Below are 26,957 nucleotides of genomic sequence, written 5' to 3' on the forward strand. Positions count from 1 at the left end.
TGAGAGACAACACAAAACAGAATTGAGCCACGTAAAAGGAAAGTAAGAAATCAACACTGTGGTTGATTTTCTGATCACGAAGTTGAGTCCGTTAAGCCTCAGGAAGAAAAGGCAAAGGAAAAACGAAACAGAAAAAGAGCCCTTATTAAATATGAGCATATTCCGTGTGTAGAGAAGATTCAGATTTTGACACCATTGCATACAAAGAGCAATCTAATGCTTTCAAACATAGTCTCAGCTATGTTTTCTTAGAATAGTCACCCTGATGTTATAACAGTTGAGTTGGTGGAGAGTGTAACCTCTTCTCATCCATCTGATGTCAAACAGCTAGATTTTTCAAATTGACTTTTTAGTTTTACACGAGTCCCTAATACAAGATAGACACAAAACTAAGCCGTCCACACACATAAACACTACACTGTTTTGATCCCCAAATAAAGTATTTAGCAAAAGAGATAAAATGACTAATAAACTTTTTTAAATTTAGAAATGACTTTTAATTTTGTAATTTTCTAAAATCTAAGATTTAAACTTCATTTATGGACAAAGAAGGGTCCGCTTATTCTCTATTATTGAGGAAAACCAAATCAATAACCTATAATTTATTCTGGTATGTAATAGCTATAATGTAAACAATATTCTTGCAAGGGTAGCCTAAAAATTTAGATTTGTATATATTGTTCATGATACATAAAAGAAAAATAGATGTTAAATTTGGCTGTGCAGCAAGGATTTTTTTAAGCTTTTTTTTTTTTTGATATCTGACCCTTTTGAGAAACCAATAAAAATTCTAAAAGCTTTCTTCAGAATAAAGAAGCATAAAAGTAATACAAACATAATGTTTTACACTTTATATCAAGAAATCCACATACATTAAGAATCCCATGCATGGCCCAAAGAACCTAGGTCCCTTGGAAGATGGTGGAACAATGAACAGAAGTTGAGACATCCAGGAGAAAAAGTTTAGGAGAGTAAATTAATTCGTGTTTGGGTGTTGAAAGTTTCAAGGGTCAGTAAACATAAAGTCAAATTGTCCAGCATATAACTGAAAAATCAGAAGCTTGAGAGACAGAGGTTGGGGCTAAAAATAGAAACTTTTCTTACATGGAAGTGATTACTAAAATCATGAGCGTTAATAAAATCAGCCAGGGAGAAAACAAAGGAATGGGAAAGAAAAGATCATTGAAAAGATGGTAGGATGCTTACTTGCAAGGAGTGTGAGAAGAGCAAATGAGAGGAAAGTGGAAAATGAGAAACCAAACATGTAGAAGAAAAGCCAGGAAGATCATTGTCTTCTTGAGAGACTCAAGCAGCAGATAGCCAACAGGGCCAGAAGCTTAAGAAAAACATATTGAGAATTGAGAAAAGACCAGTTAATTTTGTGACTAGGAGATCTCTATTAAACTAGAAAGGACTAGTCACTAAATTTTAAGGGGTTAACGAGAGAAGAAGAGAAAGAGTGATAAGGAAGAGAAGCCACCATGTTACTGAGAAGTTCTGTAGTCCAGCAGAAGGAGAACGGAAGGTAGACAATACTTAGACGAGATCATATTCATCATTTTAGGACTCAATTCAGAGAAAGTTAGGGAACAGCAAAACAGTGAGACCACTTTCCCGCACACTTTCCTTTTCCTGTCTGATTGTTTTCTGTCACATATTGTCCTTTTCCTGAGACATCAAAAGCTGCTGAGCTGGGTAGAGTGGAGAATTTGACAAAGCCAGTCACTCGCATTTTAGAGAGAGACACACATGTTTATTATATTCATTGTATTAAGACTGTGAATTGCTTGGAAAACAAAACAAAACAAAACAAAACAAAACAAAACACAAAAATTTAAAAAAGGATCCTTGACTCTTTCGACCTGAAATGGGGGGACTTCTATAGTCAGAGGGAAGTTGTCACCTGCCAAAGTATGAGTCTGAATGATGTGGCTTGACTAGCATAGTGTTCTATGACTGAACTAGTGTTCATAAGCTGATGAAATGCTGTGAGATTTCCCTGTGGACACAGTCTTGAGCCAAGCACTAGTGAAATTACTACAATCCTACCTCACCGAATTAGATGATCAGACTAATCTTCACAAATGGGTAGGATTTAAGATATGAGTGTAAGATTTTTATCCAATTGCATAAATCTATGTATGGATGTAGGTTCAGATTAGTAGACATTAAATATAACAGAAAAAGATATGGACATTTCTATCTAGCAACTTTTATGTATATTTTAAATCGTTTCGTTTCTGTATGTATTTCTCTCAATAAAAGTAGCAGACTGAAATGGAGGAATTTGTTGCAGTAAAATATAAAACCGAGCTACTATGTTACTAGCTCAAGAACACAATGCCTTAGATATTTAAATATGTGCAGAGGGAGTTATATATAAAAAATCTCTGGCCAAAGTCACCACGTGTGAAGTTGGAAAGACAGTATCTATATATGGCTGAATAGAAAAGTTTGAAATATTACTTAAAAATTACCTCTTTACAAGAATATGCACATGAGAATCACTAAAATTAAAGTATTCTTTTTACTTAAGTACTTAAGTAAAGAATGCAAAAGGTATTGTGTTGGTAAGTATGCATGAATTCACCCTTAAAACAAAATTTCAAATAGTCTTTAGATAAAATCCTTTGCCAACCTGTTTTTTTACTCCATGTAACTAAGTTTTTATTTTTGGTGTTACTATAAACTTGCTTTCTATTTAATTCTGATCAAGAATACACACATTTTATCACACACACACACACACACACACACACACACACACACACTCCTGGGTCATAGAGTCAGGGCATAAAGAGCTGTTAGGAAATTTTGAGACAAATCTAACTCCAGCCCAGAGCTAAGAGACATGAAACTTGGCTCACAGAAGGTGAATCCTCGTCCCCAGTCTACAGTATGAAAAATCTGGTAAGAACTTTGGTGCTTAGGCTCATGGTCAACTAACTTTATTCCATATCACTCTCCTTCATCATTTCACAAATATCCTCTGAAAATGTCTTACTTTGTGCCTTGGTATCTTATGCCGACACGTATTCCCTTCTTTTGTACCTTAAGAGGGTCAAGGTGATCTCCTATATTCCTTCAGACACAGAAAATAGGCTAAATATACAAGGCCCTAATCTCATGATATTAACCTAAGCCTTTTTTTCCCCCTGCGATGATTCTTTTCCCAGAGATGGATCATTGGTTTCAAAATCAATGTTGTAAAGGTAAGAACTGATTCTCTGTAATATCTCTGTCCTGGTCCCATTTTTGCTGGATCCATAATGTAAGACAACACCAAATGACTTTATATGCACTGATTTTGAGTTTTGTGCAAAGTTTCTAGCCTGAAACATTATCGATCCCATTGTCATGTGTACAACCAGCTTTTGGCAGAATATGTATCCAGTGGGTCATTCCATAAACCATGGAGTCTCTGGCAGTCATCCTTTTGGTAGTCCACACAAGGTGTTACTGTAGAGCTGTAGTAAAGACAGAACTCTACCTTATCATTCACACTCTAAGAGGTCTTAGATAAGATCGTTCCATTCTTGATTTAACCCAGGGTAAATATTCAAATAACCCATTCTATTTTTTCAAGTCCTAATCTGTCTTTTCCTAAGAATGGAAGAAGAATCTATTGTTGTAAGAGACGCCTAGGATCTCACCTGAGATAAAACCAGGTATCTCAGTATTGACTAATAGTTGACTATTGTTGACTAATTGACTAATAGTTCCAAGTGACTTTAAAATACATCATGTCATGTGGATTTACCGAAGTGTTTAACCACATGTGTTCCTACTTAGAAATTGTGAAAGTAAGGCTTAAGGAGAGTTTTTCAAGGTCATGAATCCAACACACGTTCCAAATATTGTTCTCTTTGTTGTTTTTATTCTTTACTGTTATTTTCAGTTTAAAAGCCCCAAGTACTATATAGTGCTGACAGTTTTTAGCCTGCATGTAGAACACAGTGCTCACAATTAGGGACTACTATGGCCCAATGGAAAGGGTGTGTTAAAAAACAAAAGGTAGGAGGATGATAAGTTCATGGGAGTGCTTCCTCACCAGTATGCCACTAACACGTGCCAGGGGACTTTTTTCCCCTAATCATCCTGTAGGGTATTGAATATTGAAATATTTCCCCCAGACACCATAATCTCAAGATCCCTCTATCAGATGACACAAACCCCATTAAGAATATTTGTCATATTGGAAGAAAGAAAGTTATATTTTCTCTTCCTTTTCTACTTGTGAGCCTCTTTGATTGAAATGTCCCTTACTGATGTCATCCAGATCAGCTCAAGTTAGACATTTGACGAGTCCATCTGTATCCACAGTCACCCACAGACATGGGAAACTGTCACCCATCTGCCTCCCTGTGCTCTCACTTTGTTCCTGTCCTGGATATTTTGTTCTCATGTAGCCACAAGACATATTAATACCCTCCTCCCTCCAAGAGATGTGAAGAGAATAGAGTCTCTGCGAGCTTGTGCTCCAGAGAAGGATGTTATAGAAATGGCATATGTCATTATACTGCTATCCACATATGTTCCACAAATTCTCTAGCAACATCCTCACATTTTAATGAGCATGTTGCTTCACTTCCTGACCTGCATTCACTGTTAATCATTTCAATGACTGATTACGACTCATCAGTTACTCCACACTTTCCCCAAGTTGATTGTTTTCTCTTAATGTCAAAAAATGCTATAAGTTTGGGAAACCTTCTTAGCTTCTGTTGCCTTCTGGTATATTGCCTAAATTGTACTTTGTCACTAATTAAGGTGACTTTGTTGGACTTGAATATTTGTGTTAGTCCCTTTCTAACTTTGGAGGGAAACATTTCACTTTTTGGGAAAATAATGCCAGCATGATTTTCAACCAGAGAAAGGGCAAACTTTAGATGTGAAACTTAAAGATGAGAAACAAATGAAATTTTTTCTTTATCACACTCCTGGGGCACTCTGTATAAAATTCCAATAGTAATTAATGAGTCTAAAAATAACATGATTCTAATAATTCCATAAATATGATAAGAATTCAGAAGAGCTGTCAAAACCCCAAAGAAAACAATTTTGTCAGTGAATTAAAAAAAAAAAAAGATTACTTGGATCAGTTTTAATCATTTTTTAAAGAAGTCATATTATTTGAAACGAATTCTACAGATTACAGCTGAGTGTACTAACTTGCAACCATGTCATATGAATTCAAAGTCTTGTAAGATACTTCCATTCACCATTGTCATGTAAGTATGAATGGTGCAAAAAAACAATTATTGTTTACCTGCCAATGCCTCTCATAGGCAGTTTCCTCAGTAGGTAATATCAGTCATACTTAAGAATATGTCTGAAATGCTATTTTGAAGCATCAAAATAATTTTACTGAGGTAAAGACTATTTGTAGTTTCAAAATCTGCAGTTTTCCCTTAAAAAAAATGTATTTTTGTTGTGATATATTTCTGGATGCCTAAGCAACATTAAAGGAGTTTAAATCTCTAAGTGTATTTTGAACGTACAATCATGTCTATGACTAATGCAGAGTTCATTTTGTTCAAATGAAAGTTACTGTAAATATTCTCTGAAATGACTTGATTTTTTTTTTCCATTCTTTTATTAGGTAACTGATCTTTAGATGAAATAATAAAAACAGGTTTGTTAAATGAGATAAACCTCGGTTAATCTTTTAGGAGACAAATTGTTGTTCTGGTTATTGATTCTTTCCTAGTTTTATGTGGAAATGAATTAGAGAGGCTCAAAATTCTCATTTTTTAATTTCAAGAGAATGTGCCCGTAAATGTATTTCTGTGTAAATGCAATAGCGCCCTCTGGAGGTCCGGAACACAGTGCATAACTTTCATAAATCAGTGTCTTCTTTTGTTAACCCTGCATATTTTTGTTGACTTCGACATTTAATATTTTATATTCTGATAATTGTATTTGTCTCTTCACATGATTAAATACATTTAATCTATTATTACTTTCTATCATGCATTTCATCGTGATTTGTGTGTCATCTCATTTGTAATGTGACAATGTAATAACAAAACATACAATTCTGCTGATCTTGGTGATGGATCCATAACTTTTCTATTTTTTATCATGTGAAAATATTTTCCAAACAAGAAATGACAACTTTCATTGCTGAAATCCCTTAATATCTGGTTATATGCAGACAACAGCGAGCTAATTTTACCTCCTTTGAAGATGCCTCATGGAAACAGTTACTTTCATTCTTTGAGTCCCTGATCAACAAACACAGCTGTGGTTTTTCTGTGGTTTTGAAGCGAATTTATTGGAGATGGGGGAATATGGAAAGGAGCAGAGGTCAAAAAACATCGGAAAAAATATCATGAGTCACTGGAACACATTCAAGAACCAGAGTGACTTCTATTGTGCCATAATAATATAAATAAATGATCCCATAATCATTGGCCTCTCTGTAACAGCTTTACACACAAAGATCTTTTTGAAGTCCAGGGAGATGCAAACAGTTTTTCAGCCACTATAAAAAAGGGGATGAGCATATGACTAATGCAGGGTGAGAGGAAATAATGTCATGCAACTCTGAAAGAAGCTTGGGCTTGCTTCTCCCGGAAGGTTTTCAAGAGGCCACATGTCAGCTAGGTGGGGGTGGATATTGGAGTGTCCCTCGGTTGGGTTGACCTCTGGGGAGGTTGGTCTTTCTCGGCTCAAGTAAAGGAAGTCAGAGGACCCACCCCTGTTCTGACCCCTGAAGGCAAAGGAGTGACTGCAAGCACGTCACATGGAGTCTTCCTACTACATACAAAGATAAACAGACACAAAGGTGAATGGAATTATAATTCTAGCCTCCAGCACTCACATACACTCAAATATGGATGTACAAGGGTGTATAACATTATAATTTCTAGAGCAACTAAAATTCATAGAAAAATGTAACACTGAAATGATTATATATCTAACAGGGAGGAGGAAAAAGAAGATTGGAAGAGCTCGAACTGCCTCCATCATTCTGTCCTCAAGGTCAGAATGCTCCTTCTCCCCGTCTCTCCCCTCTCCTCCTTTAATGACATCATCGAGAGGAGTCAGGGCACAGCTGTCAGCAAAACCGGGAACATGAACTATGTTCATTATACAAGTTAATCATCATAGAAGTTAAAGATGTCCATGTTGCATTGTTTGGATTTTGTCACTGACTTTCTTGAATTTGTATCCAGAGTACATGTCATAAGTAAGCTCCTGGTGCTTTGGTTTACCTACAGGGGTGAGGAGAGTTAAGTGATGGGGTGCTTGCAAAGCATGAGTTGGTGACCATGACATAGAAACAAAGGCTGGCTTTCATAGAGTTGTAATTATTTGACAGACACTTAGCACCCATATGGACTGGGCACTGATCAGAATACTTCATAAGTTCTAGCCAGTAGACTCTTTCCGGCAACAGTGTGAGATAGTTAACATATTCTTATCAGCCATCATCTTCATCAGTAAATCTGAGACACACAGACTGAGCAATTTTCCCCAAGTCACACAGCTAACAAATTCTGGAGCCAACATTCAATCCCAAGCAACCTGGCAACTCTATGCTCTTAGCTACAGGGTGATTTTGCAATTCTGCCACTGCAGCCATCATGGTCGTTGTTGGACAAGACCGTCCTGTTACTTTGCCAAATTTATCAAATAAACCTGTATTGCAAGAGAGCGAGGATAACTTTCTCTGTCAATATAAATACAATGGCATGATTGAGGTATCAGCATAAGAAATGGAATTTGAGAAATAATGATTTGTTTCTTAAATTATCCTTAACATTTATTTTTTTATATTTGTTCTTCCCTTGGTGGCCATAAGTTACTGGATGATCATCCCTCGGAACTCCAGATGGTCTTCATGTGGACATTGAAAATCAAATGAGAAAAAGAAACACAACAAGGGCCACTGACCCGTCTTGTGCCCTTTGCATCCAGCCTCCTGGTTGTGTACATGCTCTGGTGGTTCACCATCATAGCGCTACGGTTTTTCCATCAAATATTCCACCAGTGATTCTCACAGGTAAAGACTAGAATTGTTGAGGGACCCACACCTTCCTAGAAAGTAGTGGGTTTTTATGTCTGGTGACATTTGTGTTTTTTTGAGTCACGAAAGAGCAGTGGCACTTGCTCTGAATAAGCCTTTGGAGTTTTGATGTCATGTTTTTGGCTCTTGATGGCTTCGACCCAGCTCCTTTTATAAAGGACTCATTGCTTAGCTTACTGCTAAGACTGAAAGGGCATCTGTCCACATTCCTCTTAATCATCAGATCTCAAACTCAAGTGTGAATCAGAATTTTCCCAAAGATTCTGGCTCAGTATCTCCAAAACAGGGTCCCGAAAAATCACAGATTTTCAAATGATTCGGATGCAGGTAATTCAAGGATTGCACTTAAAGAAACAGAGCAGACCGGTTGGTCTGGAAGCCAGGGGGAACAGTGGTCTCCTGCAAGGCTCTTTCAAATCCATGTGCCTGAATGCCATACTAGATGTGAAGAATCAGAATCTCTGGAAGATGGAGGGCTGAGCATATGTTTTTAGAATGAGCTATTGGAGTTTTCTGCAATGTCTTCAGAACTTGCTCTGTTCTGGGATTGTGGTTTGAAGGCTGTGTTGAGTGGAGCCCCAGGAATTTAGGAAGTGCTTCAAAGCCTTTTCTGTGGCCAAATAGGCAGGCATTTCCCTTCAGGCTTCTTACCAAAGCTCTGCTTACGTTGCTTTTTAAAAATATTAGGATTCCACACAATGTCCTCCCTTTTTTGGAGAGGGGAGGATGTCTGGGGGGGGGGGGAAAGAAAAAAAATATATTTCAAAACTGCACCTCTCCAATTAACATCAGGGATGTCACTGAGGCCATATAGATAATTCTGGTCGTTTTGAACCAGCTTTGTATCCAGCTCTATTCCCCAATCTCCAACAGACGTGTGACTGACATAGTGTCTCAAATCATGGAAATCTCTGAGTCACAAGTGATACGAAGAACCTGTTGATTTTATTTTAAGCCCATGACCTAAAACACACAAAGAATTACTTTTCATTTTGTCGTTATCTAAAGATAATTCCACAGAAATAATCATAAAAATCAAGACATTGACATCTGACTCCATGTTAGTCAGAGTTGATTTTTTACAAGCTTTCCACTTCCACTCAGCTATTAGCATCAAGAAAAAGGCTGATTTATTCTAAGCCTCAAAATGAGCACATGGACTGAACTGAATGTTCTATTTACTCCTGGTTACAAACTGACAAGGTTGCCATTGGACCAAGAAAAATGTTTCTCCTGCGATTATTAATATTTGTTGAGAACCCAGGGTCTGGATTGCCACCATAAAATTTATAATACAAAATTTATAGTCTGTCAAGCACTAAAAGTCAGAAACTAAAAACAGGAAACAAACTAGATGTAAAAATATAGGTGAACTAAAGAACCAGAGTTAACTACTTTCTTGACAGATATTATTCTTTTATTTTTATAGATAGCTTGAACAGGATCATCCCGAGGCACAAGATCAACTAATTAAAACATTTGCACAGGAAATGCTTATACTTACAAGTTCTGATTTTGCTGCCCATTGGAAAGAACAATAATTAATGAAATGGGCCAAATAAATTTCAAACTCACTTAGACCACTAGTTTCACCCCCTCTGCTCATCACCTTCATCCCTCTCTACCAGATTCTCCAAATAGCAAATATGAGCCATGTACACTTTATTCTCGTCTCTGTCCCCAAGTACAAACAAAACAAAAAACAAACAGAACGAACAAAAAAACAAAAACAAGGACATAGCTCAAACTTAGCCTCAAGACAGAGAAGAAATGCAGTAAAGTGTATTATGGCTGAAAAAAAAAGTTTTTTTAAACATTTTCAGAACTATCCTCTTTGTATAGTCATCCATTTAGCAAATATTTATTGTGTCCTACCGTATTCTAGGCATGGGGGAAGCAAAAATGAATAAGAGGCAATTCTTTGCCATTTGGGAAAGACTTTTTTTAATTGGGAGCTGTGGCCCATTATTGAGCTGTGAAATCAATAGATCATGACCAACAATAAAAAAAAATGAGAGTAGAAAATCTCAAAGGACACTGCCCATTGTAAGGAAATATATTCTTTTTATTAATGTTTATTTATTTTTGAGAGAGAGAGAGAGAGACAGAGAGAGAGCAAGCATGAGCAGGGAAGGGGCAGAGAGAGAGAGGAGAACAGAGGATCTGAGGCAGACTGCTCTGTCAGCAGATAGCCCGTCATGAGTGAGATCATGACCTGAGCTGAAGTCGGATGCTCCACTGATGAGTCACCTAGGCTCCCCAGGAATATATTCTTTTATGGAAGTTCTGTTTCAATCTGTGTCTGTGCGTGCTTTGGGTCACGATGTAAACACGTATTTCTAATGGTAGTTGCATTTGAAAAGTTTAAATGATACTGTTAAAGAGTCTACCTAAACAGGGAGACAATTAATACAATTAACACAAAATATCACAAATGCTCTTTCACAGGTGTGGAAAAGGAAGCCTGAAATCTTAAAGAGAGAGAGCATCTATCTCTGCCTCGAGACTTGCAAATGGCTGTTGAAGAAGAGTTTTGATATTTGAACTGGATCCAGAAGGATGAAACTGAAGGTAGAGAGGGCGACCCTAAAGGGAAATTCCAGGAAGAAGGAACCAACTGTGCAAGCAGTTCTGAAAGGGAGCACTGTGCTTAGAGTGGTAGGAATGTGTCTGTGGGGGAGCACACGGTTCATGGGGGTGAAGAGAGGGGAATGGCATGTAATAAAAATGGAGAACCGTATATGAAACAGGCTGGCCATTGAGGAAAGGAACGACAGATCCAGTTTGCTCTGCTGGATCTGGATCTCTGGATCATCGTTAATTAGACATGTGTGGGGTGACGTAGATGATTCAAGAATGATCCTATTGTTACAGAACTAGGGAGACAAAAGCATCACAATGTGAGCGAGACGTCTATTTCTTCCCTTACAAATTAACTTTGTTTTCCGTGGTGGGCCATTAGGTAACTTTTTTTGAGCCTCCACTTTTTAGTCTGCTAAATGGAGATGTATGTAACATAAAGATGCCTTTAATCGGAAGTTTCTAACTGTATAGCCTTTTGAACAGACTATGGTTTATTATTATAATGGCATACTTCTGTGATGCAAAACACGTGTTTGTTAATGTCATCCTCACTACGATTCAAATATCTCACTTCTCAAAGTATTATTTGCTCAAAGAAGTCAGAGAAAGAAGCTAATTATTTTTCTTCTACTTCCAAAACAAATCTAATAATACAAACTCAATTAAGATTCTATATAGCACAAACTGACTTAGGTAAGAAAGAAAATAAACTATATTGGTCATCTCGTTAAAAGAATAAAAAAGCTGGGGCGCCTGGGTGGCGCAGTCGGTTAAGCGTCCGACTTCAGCTCAGGTCACGATCTCGCGGTCCGTGAGTTCGAGCCCCGCGTCAGGCTCTGGGCTGATGGCTCAGAGCCTGGAGACTGCTTCCGATTCTGTGTCTCCTTCTCTCTCTGCCCCTCCCCCCTTCATGCTCTGTCTCTCTCTGTCTCAAAAATAAATAAACGTCAAAAAAAAATTAAAAAAAAAAAAAAAGAATAAAAAAGCTGTTTTCCTTTCTCACCTTGTTCACACCAAGGACACACAAACCTCTAAGCATTATCTTCTCATCCTGCCATAATGAGAAAGAAATTTTGTGGTCTGTGTGTTTGCTAATAGATACATTTCAAACCTTCCATCTGGGCATCACAGAGTCATTTTCTCCCCCAAAAAGACATCCAATTCACAGGAGAATGCAACTAAAAGCAAGTCAACTCAAGCTCTGGAGATTTTTTAGAGTATAAGGTGTGTGGCCCCAAAATCTGTTTAGCTGCCCTAAACAAGATTCCACCACTCCCCATCTATATACAAATACTGATAACCACTCTCATCAATATTCTTTTTAGAATTATAAAAGTCTAGGGGTGCCTGGGTGGCTCAGTCGGTTGAGCATCCGACTTGGGCTCAGGTCATGATCTCGCAGTCTGTGAGTTCGAGCCCCGCGTCAGGCTCTGGGCTGACAGCTCGGAGCCTGGAGCCTGCTTCTGATTCTGTCTCCCTCTGTCTCTGCTCCTCCCCCGCTCATGCTCTGTCTCTCTCACTCTCAAAAATGAATAAATCTTTTAAAAAAATAGAATTATAAAAGTCTACATTAAAGTAAGCCCTTAGTTATCAAGAAAAGTTGAATATTTTATGAATGAATCATGTTCTCTATGTTGGGCTGTGTAAGGCCCTATAAAAGTATCTAAGAGCAGATTCCTTGTTGCTTAGTATGAGAACCTTAGACTGGATCGCCAGATATTGTGGACTCGAGGAAGGTGGTTTGGAGAAATCCAAGAATGCTGACTGAGAATTTATAGAGTTGGATTCCAGGCTTCACTCTTTCTCCAGCTAATCAATGTCATGTCTTCATTTTTCCTTAGGGTTGCTCACTCAGAAAAGAGAGGGTTAAAATTAAAAGGATGTTAAGATCTTTTCTAGTTGTAATGGTGTCCAACTTTATAAAAAGCTTAGAAAATAAGAGAGAAGGTAAGCGCATTCAGCTCAACATCCTGGTAATTGTTAAGATGAATCTGAATTGGAAAGAAAAAAGTCATGAAGAAATTTAGTTTGGGGACCACCCTGAGGTCCCAGGTGGAGAGGAGAGGAACAGTAGTTGTTGGGCTCCCTCCCCATTTTGAAAACAGTTTATTTGTAAATCCCTCTAAGAATGGTGGATTGTGTCCTCTTCTCTATAAAATGCCTTCTCTTGTTCACCATAAAGTGCAGATTTTATAGTTTCACATGACCAGCCTAAGAATTATTAATAATACTTATTTGTTCACCATTCTGCACGTAGGTGGGGAATAGAGAGCAAATAAAGACTCGTTCTCTCATATTTTCCATATCTAGGATTTCTTAAGCTTTTGAAAACCATTAGTTCATGTAAAGGCACATTGTCTTTGAGGAAGTTTATGGCCTTGTCTTCACGAAAGAAATTAAAACTACACATCTGGTAATAAAATATGATTGTGGGTATTTACCAAGATTCTCCCAGAGAGAAAATCTACTCTCACTGAAGTGTAAGACTAAGTCCCTCTGTTGAAACACTTTGAATCTCTGGGAAACTTATCCTTTTCCTAGATTTCCAGTTCTGGAAAATCTATGCAGAATAGAAATTAGCAGATGGACTGAGAAATCATCAGAATAACGCTTTTGGTGACAAATTCTCAGCAAGTGCCTTGTGAGCATGTTCCCATCTAAAAAGGATCGCAGCTGTCTTTCCATGTTAACTCATGGGTAATGGGAAGAAGTCCAAGTCAACTCTTTGATGGGAAATCAACTCCTAAAATCAAGGTAAAATCAAAGCGCTATTTTGGGGGGTTCCTCTATCCTGGCTTAATGTAGGCATATTACACCATTTTGAGTGAAAAGTGGCCCTGGCCCTCTTATCAATTATCACCCTCACTTGGCTAGAAGGAGAAAACCATTTTGTTGTTTAGCGAGAGAGACTGGCTTGAGCATACCTGCCAAAAGGTGAGTGTGGTGAACTCACTCTAAATGTGTGCTTTGTTTTGGTGGATCTTTGTGTTGATATGGTGTTCAGGATCGATGGCCCTCCAGTTAAATGTGAAAGCCTGGCAACAACGCATACACATTCCGTATGTACTCATGTTATGTATTTATATGTCAAAGAGGAGACCTGATTGTCTAATATTCAATACTTCCCCCAGTAACATATACCACCTGGGATCTGTTTCATGTTTACAACAGGCTAACAGTTCCAGTTCCAAGGAATTTGCTCCTTTTGTTTAATTCTGTCTCTACCAGGACCAAGTAACCACATGCGACTAGTGGCTACCATATTAGACAGTGTCGATTTATACTTTGACTTTCAAAGCATCCCAAGATTTTAGTTAATGGCCACCCAGATTCTGAAATCCAAAATTGTTCCTGACTGTCTGCCATTCTTCAGTGGCTAAAAACGCCCTTTTTGTCTTATGAAGTATAACTCAATGTCAAAAGGGTTTATGTAATATTTAGACTTGTATTACATGAAATTAATCTTAACATAAAAAATCTTTTGATTACAGAGTATGCTTTGTCAGTGATTGATTAACTAACTTATTTATTCATATAATAACGTCACTATTTCCTTTTATTTATATTCTTGAGCTGTAACAGAAAGTTTCTATTTGTGCTATGCTAGAAGGCCGATTACATGGTTATCATAATCTTTCCACCTGTTTTACTAGGCTCCCTAGAAATAACCTTTTATTTTCTTCGTTAATGACTCTCCCTCAAAACCACTTTCTTCATACAGAACCAAGATTTGAGGACAATGATATTATTGTCTATAGAGATTGCTACTCTTTCCTCACCTTTACCTCTGCCCTCACCTCACTGGTGTGGAAAGAATAAAATCTTTATTTTCATCATGTCTTCTTCATAAATAGTTACACTTGGAAGCGAAGTGACATACGTATTTCCTAATGCACACTCTGACCCTTGGCTATACTGTTTTGTATTATTCTTGCCTTTCTTGTCTCTACATGTGGAAAGTGAATTGAGGACATTAACAATGACCTTCTAATTTGTTTACTTTCTGCATTAACAGGATAGGCGATAGGTATGGAATAAACTAATAAGATCCCGTACATTGATTACTTTGTTGATTAAGACCTCCATAATGAAGGAAACCAAGAACAAGTTCATTAATAAATCAATTAATCAACATTTATTTATAGTCTACTATGTACTCTGAATTAAGAGATATATAAATAAGTATAAGATAGGATACCGGCTCTCAGAAAACTTCCTGTAGTTTAGGAAACCAAGATGAATACTCAAGAAGCTATTGTGGACTGAAACAACATGAAAGTAATCATTACATTTATGTCAAAAATCCGTAAGCATTTTATACTTTAAGCTGTAGGATTTCAGGAACCAGAGAGATCAGTGAAGACGGGTAAAACAAGGAAAAATTCATGGAGAAGATGGTACTTCAGCTGTGCCTTAATTAGCAAATAAAATTTGATGAGACCCCTGAGAAGACAGATACTATTCAAGGGAGAGAGTAACTCAGATGTAAGTCAGAAAAGCCCTGGAAAAGGGCAGTGCTGGTAGAATGGAGAGGTTGGCATGGGTGAAAGAGAATCTTGAAAGGAAAAATGGAAAGTAAGCTCTAGCTATAAGTGCAGCAGATACACAATAAATCTTTGTCCTTCATTCAATGATATCATATTTTAACAAGAATTACTATGTCCTACGATTTTCTTCTGCTTCACACATCTTCATAAAAGGACCAGATGGCAGTGGGATCTTCTCCTCCTCCTTTTTCTTTCCTTTCCTTTTTTCTTCGTGTATTGTTATTGTTATTGTTATTATTATTTTCTAAACGCCATGTACCCACTCAATATCAGAGGACAGTTTCAATCACATCGGTATAGTCCTCTCCTCACAAAGGTGATCAAGGAACAAATGAGTGACCAGGAAGGAGAGTCAGAAGGATGTATGGAGCAAGGAAAATTTCCCAAGTTGGATTCTGGGCACTTACTATTCCTTCCTGTATTCTCTTGCCTTCTCCAAAAGCAATATTTCCCTGGAATGGTACAAACATGGCAGCTGAGGAAACCAAAATGCAAACATTACCCAAATTATATTTATTTTCAATATGAATTTATCCCTAAAGTGTCTCCTTGTGCCTTTTATGTTATCAGGTAGTCTCTCATCATTAATATGCTAAGTTAATAAGAGGAAGTCACTGTAGAGATGCAGTTTGCCAGCCTAGGTAACCAAGTACTACCGGAGAACCAGGGAGCTTAAGGAGGAACAGCATAAAAGTTGAACAGCTTTTTTATCTTGCTCTTTGTACAAGGGAGTTGCCAATTCAATTCAGTGATGTTTCAGCAAGATTTTGTTGATCTTGTTTCAGATTGGAAAATATAAAATCTAAAGCCCTTGCCACAAACATAGTGTTCACATACAAATATATATGACAGGCGTGTGTAGAATATAGGATAAATATATGCCCAGAAGCCAATGATATGCAAATTTTGCTGTAAATTGTCTATTACTGTCACCACTTGTCAGCATGTCACCAAAACAGTAGCTATCTTAGACCATAACTCTCTCTAATGAGTAAATTAAAAGATTGTGAAATCAGAAGAATGCATATTTTCAACTCTAACAATCATAATAATGTTATGATGAAAAATCATAATAATACGGAGTACCTGCATCCCGCTACAAGAAAAATTTCAATGAAAATCCACTAAAAATGATCTAGATTAAAATTATTAATACTACAGAAGTCATTTCATGGTGGGGCACCTGGGTGGCTCAGTCGGTTGAGCTTCTGACCTCAGCTCAGGTCATGCTCTCACAGTTCGTGGGGTCGAGCCCCACGTCGGGCTGTGTGCTGACAGCTCGGAGCCTGAAGCCTATTTCAGATTCTGTGTTTACCTCTCTCTCTGATCCTACCCCACTTTCACTCTGTGTCTGTCTCTCTCAAGAATAAATAAACATCAAAACAATTCTTGAAAAAAAGTCACTTCATGGTAAGCTAAAACATTTAAAGAAGATAGTGGATTTATCCTTTCCAAGGCATTTTATAGATGTTGGGGTTGAAAATGTAATGTAAAAATATAGGGAGACATAACCTCATAGATAGAGGTAAGCTATAGCATCCAGGCTTAACTTCTTTGCTAATCTTTTAATTAATTTTGGAACTTTCTTTTCTCTATTTATCCCCAATGCATAACCAGCCCAGACTAAAATTTACTTCATTTAAATAAAGCATTATCCCATGAGGAAACTGCAGATTCCAAGAGATATGCACCAGTGGAGACAATTCCAGTACATGGCAGCTTAGGTGTGTTATGAGTGTAAAAGCATGTAATTGTCTTCCCTTGTTATAATGAAAAATGTTATAGAAACCTATGAAGATTCATCCTTCCTAACAGGTCTTTTACAAGTTTCCTGTCAGTATCGAAGTCAGCCTGGGGCTAAGAAATGAAAATGGGATGTATGTCAATTTAGTAAATAATTTTCAGCCTCTACACACAGCCAAGAGACTCTTGGTATTAAGATGTTTTAAATTGCTGCTCTCTCAATTAGCAATACTACACTTAAGATCTTTAACTGTTATCTTGGTTAACTAGCCCTTTTGCTAGGAAGGGTCCAGGTCAATGACGTAGATTTAGAAGCATCACTGCAAAAGGTAATGTTAGTAAAAATGGAATTCTAAGAAAATCTTTGTCATATATTATGCCGTATGTTGCAAAAATATTTACTGATGAAATTTTTTAATATCAGGGATTGTATTATGGTATAAAAATATTAGAAATATCTCAAGAAAAATATCCAGGAAAAGAGAGGGAATAAAGAAAACAGGTTAATTTGAACAAGATATATTCCTGGCACCAATATTAATATGATTGAGCCCTGACCTTTGGAATATTTCATGCATTATTAATCCATTGAAGACAGTAGGTAATATGATTTTATATGCTTTTTAGGTTATAATTTGCATAGCTGGGGATGTAGTTTATTTTTTCAGCGCCTTGCATGCTGTGAGTGCTCAATAAATACTAAACAACAATAATATGGTGTGTAGTGTATTCCTGAGCTTTAATTTGCATGGCCATCTGGAAAACTCTTGTGTTGTAAACACTAGTTTTATTTTGAGTAAGAATGAAATTCTGCAGAAGTTGTTTAGCATTCTTGGTTCAAATTTTTTCCTGGTTTTCGCCCTTTCATTTGGTAGAAAATGTGAAATAATCCAAAGAGTTTAAGGCTTTTCAATGTAAGAAGTGAAAGATTTGGATAGATTATATTTACATGATGGTATATATTTTATCAAGTTAGCTTTTTATAACTCTTTTGGAAATCCATATATTTTTTTTTTTACTTTTATAAATCCTTTTCATTTTCATAAATCTTCCTCTTCACCAATCGTATATGTAGGAAGGTAATTACCAGGCGAGGCCCGTTTTTTTTTCGATTCATCCATTTGCCTGTTTTTATAATTTAGATCTAGGTCACATTCCATCTAATTGGGATCTAGATCACATTCCACTCTTTTAAAATGTGTGGTTCAATTTTTTTTTTTTAGTATTTTTGCAGGGCTGAGCAATCATCACCATGGCTAATTTAAAATTGTTTTCATCATGGCAAAAAGCAACATGGTGTCCACGAGCAATGACTCCCCATTTACCTCCAACCCTTCCCTTCCAGCCCTAGACAACCACTAATCTACTTTCTGTTTCTATAGATTTGCCTGTTCTTCATATTTCATGTAAATGGAATCATACAAACGTGGCCTTGGTGACTGTCCTCTTTCACCTAACATAACGTTTTCAAGGTTCATTCTTGCTGTGGCATGTAACAATAATTTGTTTCTTTTTATAACAAATACTATTCTGTGCCATATATCCATTCACCAGTTGATGGAAATTTGGGTTGTTTCCACTTTTTTGGCTACTATAAATAATGTTGATATGAACAGTTGCGTACAAGTTTGGGGGCATAGGTTTTCATTTCTCTTGAATATACACATAGACATGGAATTGCTGGGTCATATGGTAAAACCATATTTAACTTTTGGAGAAACTGCAGCCTGTTTTCCAAAGTGACTATACTACTTTACATTCGCACCATAGTGCATAAGATTCCAATTTCTCCACTGCCTCGCCAATATTTTTTTTATTATCTGTCTTATTGATTACAGTTATCTTATAGGTGTGAAATGGTATTTCACTGTGATTTTGATTTGCATTTCCCTGATATCTATTTATCTTTAATCTGTTAAATAATTGACACAGCCTAAAAATTATTGGAAGGGGTAGGCTAATGTGTGTGAGAAGCAAAGGGGTCAGCTGAAAGGTAAAGCATAGAGGCAAATTCCTTCTCCCAAATCATTTGAATGAGATTCAAAATTATTTAAAACTTCCAGGGTGGCCCAGAAAACCCTCAATCAAATTTTAGGGAAAACCAATCAAGTCCTGAGATAAACTCCCATGAAAACAAAAAGATACTAGTGGACTGGCCCTTTCATGGGAATTGTTGCTATAACAGAAGATAGATTCTCTGTATAAGTTTCTACATTGATCTGTCATGACCCTTGAAGGAAACAAATGTCGTATTCAAAGGAGGCAATTAAAAAGTGTTTAGTAAAGGAACCATTTACAGAGATATGGGCAGGGTTAGGGGAACTAAAAAGCGACAGGGAAGCACCTAGAAACTAGCAATAGTGCTAAGCCATTATCACCCTTAGTTCTGAATGGTCCAAGGCAGGATACAATATTCTCTCAAACCATTGAAAGCTATAATTATGGGACAGGAGCCACCAGAAGGAACCATTATCTCATGTAGAAGAATGCAGCCAATATTAAAACTACCTCCCAGATCGAGTATGAGGAGGAAAAAATACGCTCATCTTTCTTTTTCCCACACCATCATTCTCCCACCAATGCCTCCTATTGGTCAAACTCAACCAGAAGCTGAAAAGCAAAGCAGCTTGTGTATGAGATGCAGAGATATTAGAATCTTAGGACATAGAACATGGCAGGGAAGAGAAGAGCAGATAATGGATCTGGAGTGGCAATGAGATAACACAGCCAGGGAGGAAAGGTGGTAATGTGCTCTCCGTGTGGAACAGAGACAGTGGAGGTACTTTTCAAACTGTCTACCTTTGACCTGCTTTCCCAAAGTTTCTGGTTTTGATGGGGGTAACGGCAACACTGAAGTCCCCCTGAAGCAAGTAAGTTCAATTCCAAGTGGCTCTACAATCAGGTGGGGAATCAAGCAGTGAAGAGGAACAAAGAGACACTATTCAGTCACAGGAGGAAATAAAAACACTTCGGCACCACTTAGAAGGTGGGAATTGGTTGATTGCATTCTCTAGATTTCATCTGTTACCCTCTGACCTTCAACATTAGAGTTGGCAGCAAAAAAGGAACAGCACATTCCAGGAAAACACTTTCTGATGGCCAGGGCAGAATGTTTCCTACTGCAAGGATGACATCTATACCTGTAAAATAAGAACAAATGTGACTGGTCCTGGGTGACAAGAAAGTGCTCTGAGACGTTTCTGAGTACATCAGGCGAGGGGTGGTCCATTCCAGAGAAGAGAGATCATGGAATTCATGCCTTCTGAATAGATGGGTTCTTAGGTAGTATTTGGAATCACTGTGATGGAGCTACTATTTACACTCTAAACTGTAAGTCATGTATCTTACATCAACTCTCTCTCTCTCTCTGTGTATATATATTATATATAATATATACATATATATATACATATATATATGTACATATATACATGTACATATATGTACATGTATACATATACATATATATATACATATATATATATAGAATATATATATATATATTCTTTTGGTGATGGCAATGATGCGTGAGTACAATGATAATTTAAAATTTTTGTTATCTCCCACACTTGGTTTAATTTTTAGATATATTTTCACATTAAAAACGAGGTTCAAAACATAAGGTCTATGGTTTTAATTCTTTCATCCAGAATCACAGTATCACTACAAAGATGTTTTAGAACACTGATGAGTTTAAACAAGGAGGAAAGTTTTCAGTGAAGAGTTAAATTTGAAGGTTGGTGGCCTATAGGCTAAGAAAGGGGCTGTTGCAGATAGATAAGATCACGCAAGGGTGACTGCAAGAAAAAAATGAAGGAATGTTCAGCTTTAAAAAACAAAATAGAACAAAACCAGAGTACATTTCCTTTCTTTCGTCTTTATACAATAAATACTTATTTTCAGTGGAAATCTCATCAAGCCGTCAAGTCAGTTGATTTGAGCTGGGAATCTGAATTCTCAAAATAAAAGCTAATCCCAGCCATATTACCTGCCATGGAGATTTCGTGTTCAATAAAAAGAGCCTTGCTCTTTGGGTACCTCACATCTCTGTGAGGAGTTTGTTCCTAATCTTTATTTCCTCCATCCACCTCAAGCACAAAAGATCAGATGGCAAGCAGCATTTTGTATCTAACATCTAAGTAACTGGCATAGTATAGTGTTTCACTTCTTCAGAGGATAAATATGCCAGGAAATCAAATCGTTCTAACATAGCCCCAGACTAGCAACACGTTTCCTAATTGTTGGCAAATGTGTGTGTGTGTTTATAACACCTCACATGGTTTCATTTAGAAAAACTGTATTGTGTGGGTTGGTTTTTTTTTTTTTTTTTTTTTCGTACATATATAGGTGATCCTGGTAATCACCACTTTACATAAGCATGTGTACTCTTCCTTCATTTTTATGCAAATCCTTTCCACAACCAGACAGGTGCATTGTCTGCTTTCTATTCATCATCAAGAAATCCAATAACTTGGCTGTGTACCTACATCTGGTTAGGGTTTGACCCAATATGTACTTGAATGTGGATTTCAAACACACGCAGGTGTTGAGCCTATCAGAGCTACTAGCAATTGGAATCTCATTCACCCCTGCAAAGGCAACCAGTGATTTAAAAAAAAAAAAAGAAAAAAAAAGATTATAATTTGGACTTCGATGCCTAGGTCTTTTGGTAGGGGGAAGGGGAGGGGAATTTGTTTATTTAATTACTGGAGCACCACTGAGAACTAGGTTCTCTAAAATTCTGTTATGCAGCGAAATGTAGCTTCATGTAACTTTTGAGAACTGACATATAAAATGAAAAAATTGAATTGCATTTCAAAATCAAAGGAAGACACACAGCCTATGTTTGGTAGTGTATTTTTCACAGTGTTTGCCTACAAAAGTGACCTTCTCAATGGAGCACAGAAGTCAGGAAAGAGCTGGACTCTGGAGACAAGACAACAAGCCGTCCATAACAAATGGTAACATTGCAGCTCTTCTCCTTCGCCAGCACCCCCTCCCCCCCCCACCCCCCAGTGTGCTTGAAGGAGGACACGGATGCCACTACATATAGGCAGCTATTAATCAAAGAGCCCCTTTTGGATACTCACATGTTGAGAAGATTAAGGCCTATTTTTAGTTTTCAGGGAACAGAACTGCTAACACATAAGGTCACAATCAGTTGCTCTATAGCAACGAAGATTTACATGCCCACAAGAGAGAGGAAGTAAAAAACAAGAAAGGCCAAGATAGCTTTGAAAACTGTCTGTTGTCTCATGGCCATGCAAACAGCTTAAAAGCCTGTGAGAATGGAGGGGGGAAAATGGACCGCCCATATATCAATGACCAATTTATAATCTTGTAAATGTGCCCTTAATTCCTAAGGCAAATTCTGTTGGCAGCGTAGGGATTTGCAAGGAAGAAAACCACTTTGTACCTACAGCAGACAGAAAAAGGGAATAAGGGGGGAAGGAAGTTCTAAAGGGAGTGTTGACAAGGCATGGACTCAAAAATGACTGAAAAAGATATAATGAGCTCACACTGGGCACTAGAAAGGATGAGAGAAGAGGACACAACACAGGGGGAGAAGCAAACAGATTTAGCATATACCTTACACCAAGGAGAAAAAGGGAGGGAGGGAAGAGAAAATGTGGTTTGTCATTATAGAACATCCTTCTGGCAGGCTAGACAGAGTATGCTGCTTCTGGAATTGAGACAGAAGCCAGCTCCTTCCCCCTCTGTCTGAATGGCACAGAGCTCACTCCTCCCTGAGGTCCAGGGAACATGTCAAGGCATCATGAACCTAGGTCAGTGAAGAGCTTCCTTGAATAGGGAGAGCTTTTTAAATGATAAAGTCCACTGAAACCTCTCAGACAATTATTATGAATTAGAGAATGGCAGACCTGGACTAAAGCATGGAATGGAACTGAGTGAATTTGGTTGATATTTAATTTGCTTCATTGAAGGCTTTAACTTGAGAACTGTAGGAATGCACTAATTTAAACCCAGGAAATCTGTCACAAGAGATAGAGATTAATATGATTCACTGGTGCCCACTATAAAGATTTCGAACCTATGAGCGCAATAAAGGAGGAAGAAGTTCAATCCAATGGCCAGGGGTGACTAATTCCACCCAAAAAGACACCAAGATCCCACAAGTCCAAAAGGCATTTGACTCACTCCGTTTCACTTCCGCCCATTATTACCATACCAAACCTGTTTCTTCACCAGGCATTTTTGTAAACCATCTTAAAATCTCTAAATGTTCTTTTCAACGCTGGTGGCCTGAAAAGCATTAAAACACTTTCAGAGTTGTCTGAATGGAATCCAGAGGGGCTCTGACATGGGTAGAGTTGATTCTGTAGGTAGCATTCACAATCCTTTTAAATTATTGTATTTCTTGTTTTATGGATAATCACGATTTGATGTATCCACGACATTCAACAAACATTTATGAAAAACCTACTATTCTAATTATTTTCCCAGATGTTGGACTAAAAGAAACACAGAGATGAATAAGAAGAGATCTCTGTTCTTGAAGAGTTTGGAACAGGCAGAGTTAAAAAGTATCAGTTTTTAGTTTAATGGTTGGTAGTGTTTGAATTAAAAAAAAAAACTCTCAGCATTATTTCTTTTCCTGACTTATCCTAGGGGTGAACTAAATATTTAAGTGTATTATAAAAGATCATATTCTCTTTACTATTTTTTCTTTCACCTGAGAATTCCCATCAGCATTGAAACTGGAAACACACTTTGTGGTTTCTCCAAATTTCACTGACTTCAGCATGTTAAAAAGAATACCCGAAAGGCAGATATGCTTTTCTTCTATGCTACTTCTCAATTCTTTCTTCCCCTCCTTCTGCTTAGGAAAAAAAAAATCTTACAACTCTAAACTGGTCTCCTGCTTGGATTAATTTTCTTCACCAAAACAGTGACCATTGTCAAATGCCTCGCATCTCCATGGAAACTGTTTCCTTGGCCATAGACAAAGGTCTGCCTATGATACAATGCCAGGAGAGTGTCTGAGGTTGTAGACCCCTTGTTTAAAAAGCACAGTGCAAGGGTATAGTGTAGATTTTATATTATTTCTGCCTGTCTGCTGCAGCTGGTGGGCCTTCATTCCAAAATAATATTTTTTCAAATGAAGTAGCAGAAAACAGCTTTACATTTTTGTTATCCCTTCCAGCACAAAATAAAAAATGCCTGTGCTGCCACTACCTGATTCAATCAAGTGGAGTACATTCGATACCCACAGGCTACAAGTGCTGGAAAAGCTGACTTGTATTTTAATTAATAATGTGCTACACTTTTTCAACAGCCAGGCCTTTGGCAATCTGATTTGCTTTGTTCATTATTTGCTGTAAACAATTTTCAAACAACATGTAGGCAACTCTATTTCTGAATATCTCCTGCTAATTCATAACATTAACAAAAACGTAGAGGAGATTTTTTTTCTTACTGGTAAAAAAAAAACCCTAATTAAACTTTAATCATAGCCAATAGAGACTTTGAGATAGGAATATTGGGGTTCATATGTTCAAAATATAAAATTAAATATTTTAATACAAAAATAGAACGAACATTACACACACACACACACACACATATATATACCTCTATACATACATATATATACCTTAACCTATAAATATATATATTTATACATACATATATACACATACATATATACACATATTCTGCCAGTTCACTAAAGTACATATAACCAGGATGAAGCATAGGCATTAATTAAAAATCTGGTGACACAAAATGGAAAAAATTCCATAGTTGTTATTCGGTACGGTGCTATGGACTGAACCATGACTCTCCCAAATTTAGATGCTGGAGCACTAACCCCCATGTGACAGTATTTGAGATAGCAGCTTTATAGAAGTAATTAAAGTTAAACGAGGTCATAAAGGTTGGGCCTTGACCCAATACAATTCATATTCTTATAAGAGACACCAGAAAACTGTATCCATGCCATGTGAGGGCACAGCAAGGAGGTGGCTGTCTGCAAGCCAGGAGGAGAGCTCTTAGCAGAAACTGACTCAGCCAGCATCTTAATCTTGAGTTACTCAGCCTTTAGACCTATGAGAAATAAATTTCTGTTGTTTAATCCATGAAACTTATGGTGTTTTGCTATGGCAGTCAAAGCTGACTAATACATGTGGAAAAGGAAATTGAAAGTGTTGAATAACTTGCATTAGATTAAATAGAATATATTTACCTCCTCACCAAATAGAAGTGATGGGCATTGGAGGGCACTTGCTGGAATGAGCACTGAGTGTTGTATAAAAGCGATGAATCACGGGAATCTACCCCCAAAACCAAGAGCACACTGTATACACTGTATGTTAACCAACTTGGCAATCAGTTACATTAAAAATAAAGAAAAGAAAGGAAAAAAAAGGGAAATGAATGGTTAATCTTCATTTCCACAGGACCAGACCTTCTGAGAATAGCATTAAAGATTAAGAAAGAGGACTTGATTTAGACATGAAGAGTAACTTTAGATTAGGGACATATATGGAAAGAATAATTTCTTTCCTTTGTATGGAGCTTTACAGATAGCAAACCACCTTCCTACAGATTGGCCTTCCATCATCCCTATAAATGCAATAAGAATTAGTATGTCTATCTTTAAAACGAGGAAACTGATCAAGACTACACAGGTTATCACTGACGGCACAAGGAACAGGGGATGAAGGATATACCTGCGGAAAAAGGATTAGAATCTTTTTGGCCATGAGTGTAGTACATAATGAGAGGTATAAAAGGACCAGTTTCAAAGTCTACTTTCCAAATATGCATAGCTTAAAAGAAGAATTTGTTTTTAATTTTCTCCTCTTTTAACTTCACTTAATAGTATATTCCAAAATAAATGACCATTCCCATCACATTAACATTATCTACCAAAAAAACTTCCATAGGACAACAGTGACTATTACTATAGCTGAGGTGAACTTGGGTTGATATATTCAAACAAAAAACCATTAATACATTTATTAACCTGTGAATATTTTACCTAACAGATATTCAATAAACATCTATTTTGCTTCAGACATTATGTTTAGTGCTGAGTATATAATGGTGAAGAAAATAATTATGGCCCCTACCCTTAAGGAGCTGATACCCATTAATGCTAGTTCCAGTAAGCCAACATGTACTGAGAATCTATTAGGTAGCAACCACGAGATAGACAAGAAAATAAATACGCAAAAGTAAGATTTGATGATTGTAAGAAAAAAATGATGAATAAAAAGTTTTAATGCAGTGTAATTACCATCACGTAGAAGTATGGGTTAGATACCATGGGTCATGAAGTCAGAGACATTCAACTCTTCTCGTGAAGGGGAATCAGAAAATACTTCATTTGAATTTTGCAGAATGAAAGGAAGAGCACTAGGTGCAGATTGTGAGGAAAGGCCTTTCGTTCAGGTGTAATAGCTAGCATAAATATATACAGGTCAAAATAAAGAGTAAGACCGGAGCAAAATCTTTCAGTTTCACATATTTTCATCTTTTTAGTAGATGGGTAAGGTGTAACCATGGATATATTCTGAGGGATAAGGAGCAATGAGGCTGAAGATATAAATGGAACCAAATCATAAAGAGCTTTAAATGCCCCCAAAAATAAATTTGCTTCGTTTTATAGGAAATCGGAAACCACCGTGGAGTTGTAAAGAGAGCGCTGAAATGATCAGACCTGTGTTTTTGGTAGATCTCTAACAAGAATGTGGAAAACAGGGTGGACAAATGTGAAACTGGAACCTAGGCAATATTTGGAATAGTCAAACTGGGGTTAATAAGGACCTCAACCAAGGCACTGACAGTGAAAATGAAACTTGTTCGCTGATACGGTTAATCACAAAGATCATCCAGCTTGCTTTCTTATTTTATGAACAAGACCTTCATAGCCAGAGAGAACAAATGACTTATCCAGTGGTATATAGAACCAAGGTTAGAGCTCGGATCCCCTCATTTCCATTCCACCCCACCGGCCTCAACGTGGGAAGGCCTCACTCTCATCTTTATCTTATTTCACATAATAATAAGCACCTGACTTTCCA

At 37.2% G+C, this 26,957-nt stretch overlaps 1 long non-coding RNA gene across 1 annotated transcript in view; it reads right to left on the reverse strand.

Annotated features, from left to right (window-relative positions):
- The window catches only part of LOC122241399, a 33,228-nt gene extending 9,469 nt beyond the window's left edge, over window positions 1-23,759 (reverse strand). The window contains exons 1-2 of the long non-coding RNA XR_006221510.1: window positions 23,603-23,759; window positions 19,945-20,048 (exon numbers count right to left, since the gene is read on the reverse strand). This is a non-coding gene — a long non-coding RNA (uncharacterized LOC122241399). The remainder of the gene's footprint in view (window positions 1-19,944; window positions 20,049-23,602) is intronic.
- Window positions 23,760-26,957: the final 3,198 nt, after the last annotated feature.

This window comes from Panthera tigris, chromosome C1 (assembly GCF_018350195.1).
Source record: "Panthera tigris isolate Pti1 chromosome C1, P.tigris_Pti1_mat1.1, whole genome shotgun sequence".
NCBI lineage: Eukaryota > Metazoa > Chordata > Mammalia > Carnivora > Felidae > Panthera > Panthera tigris.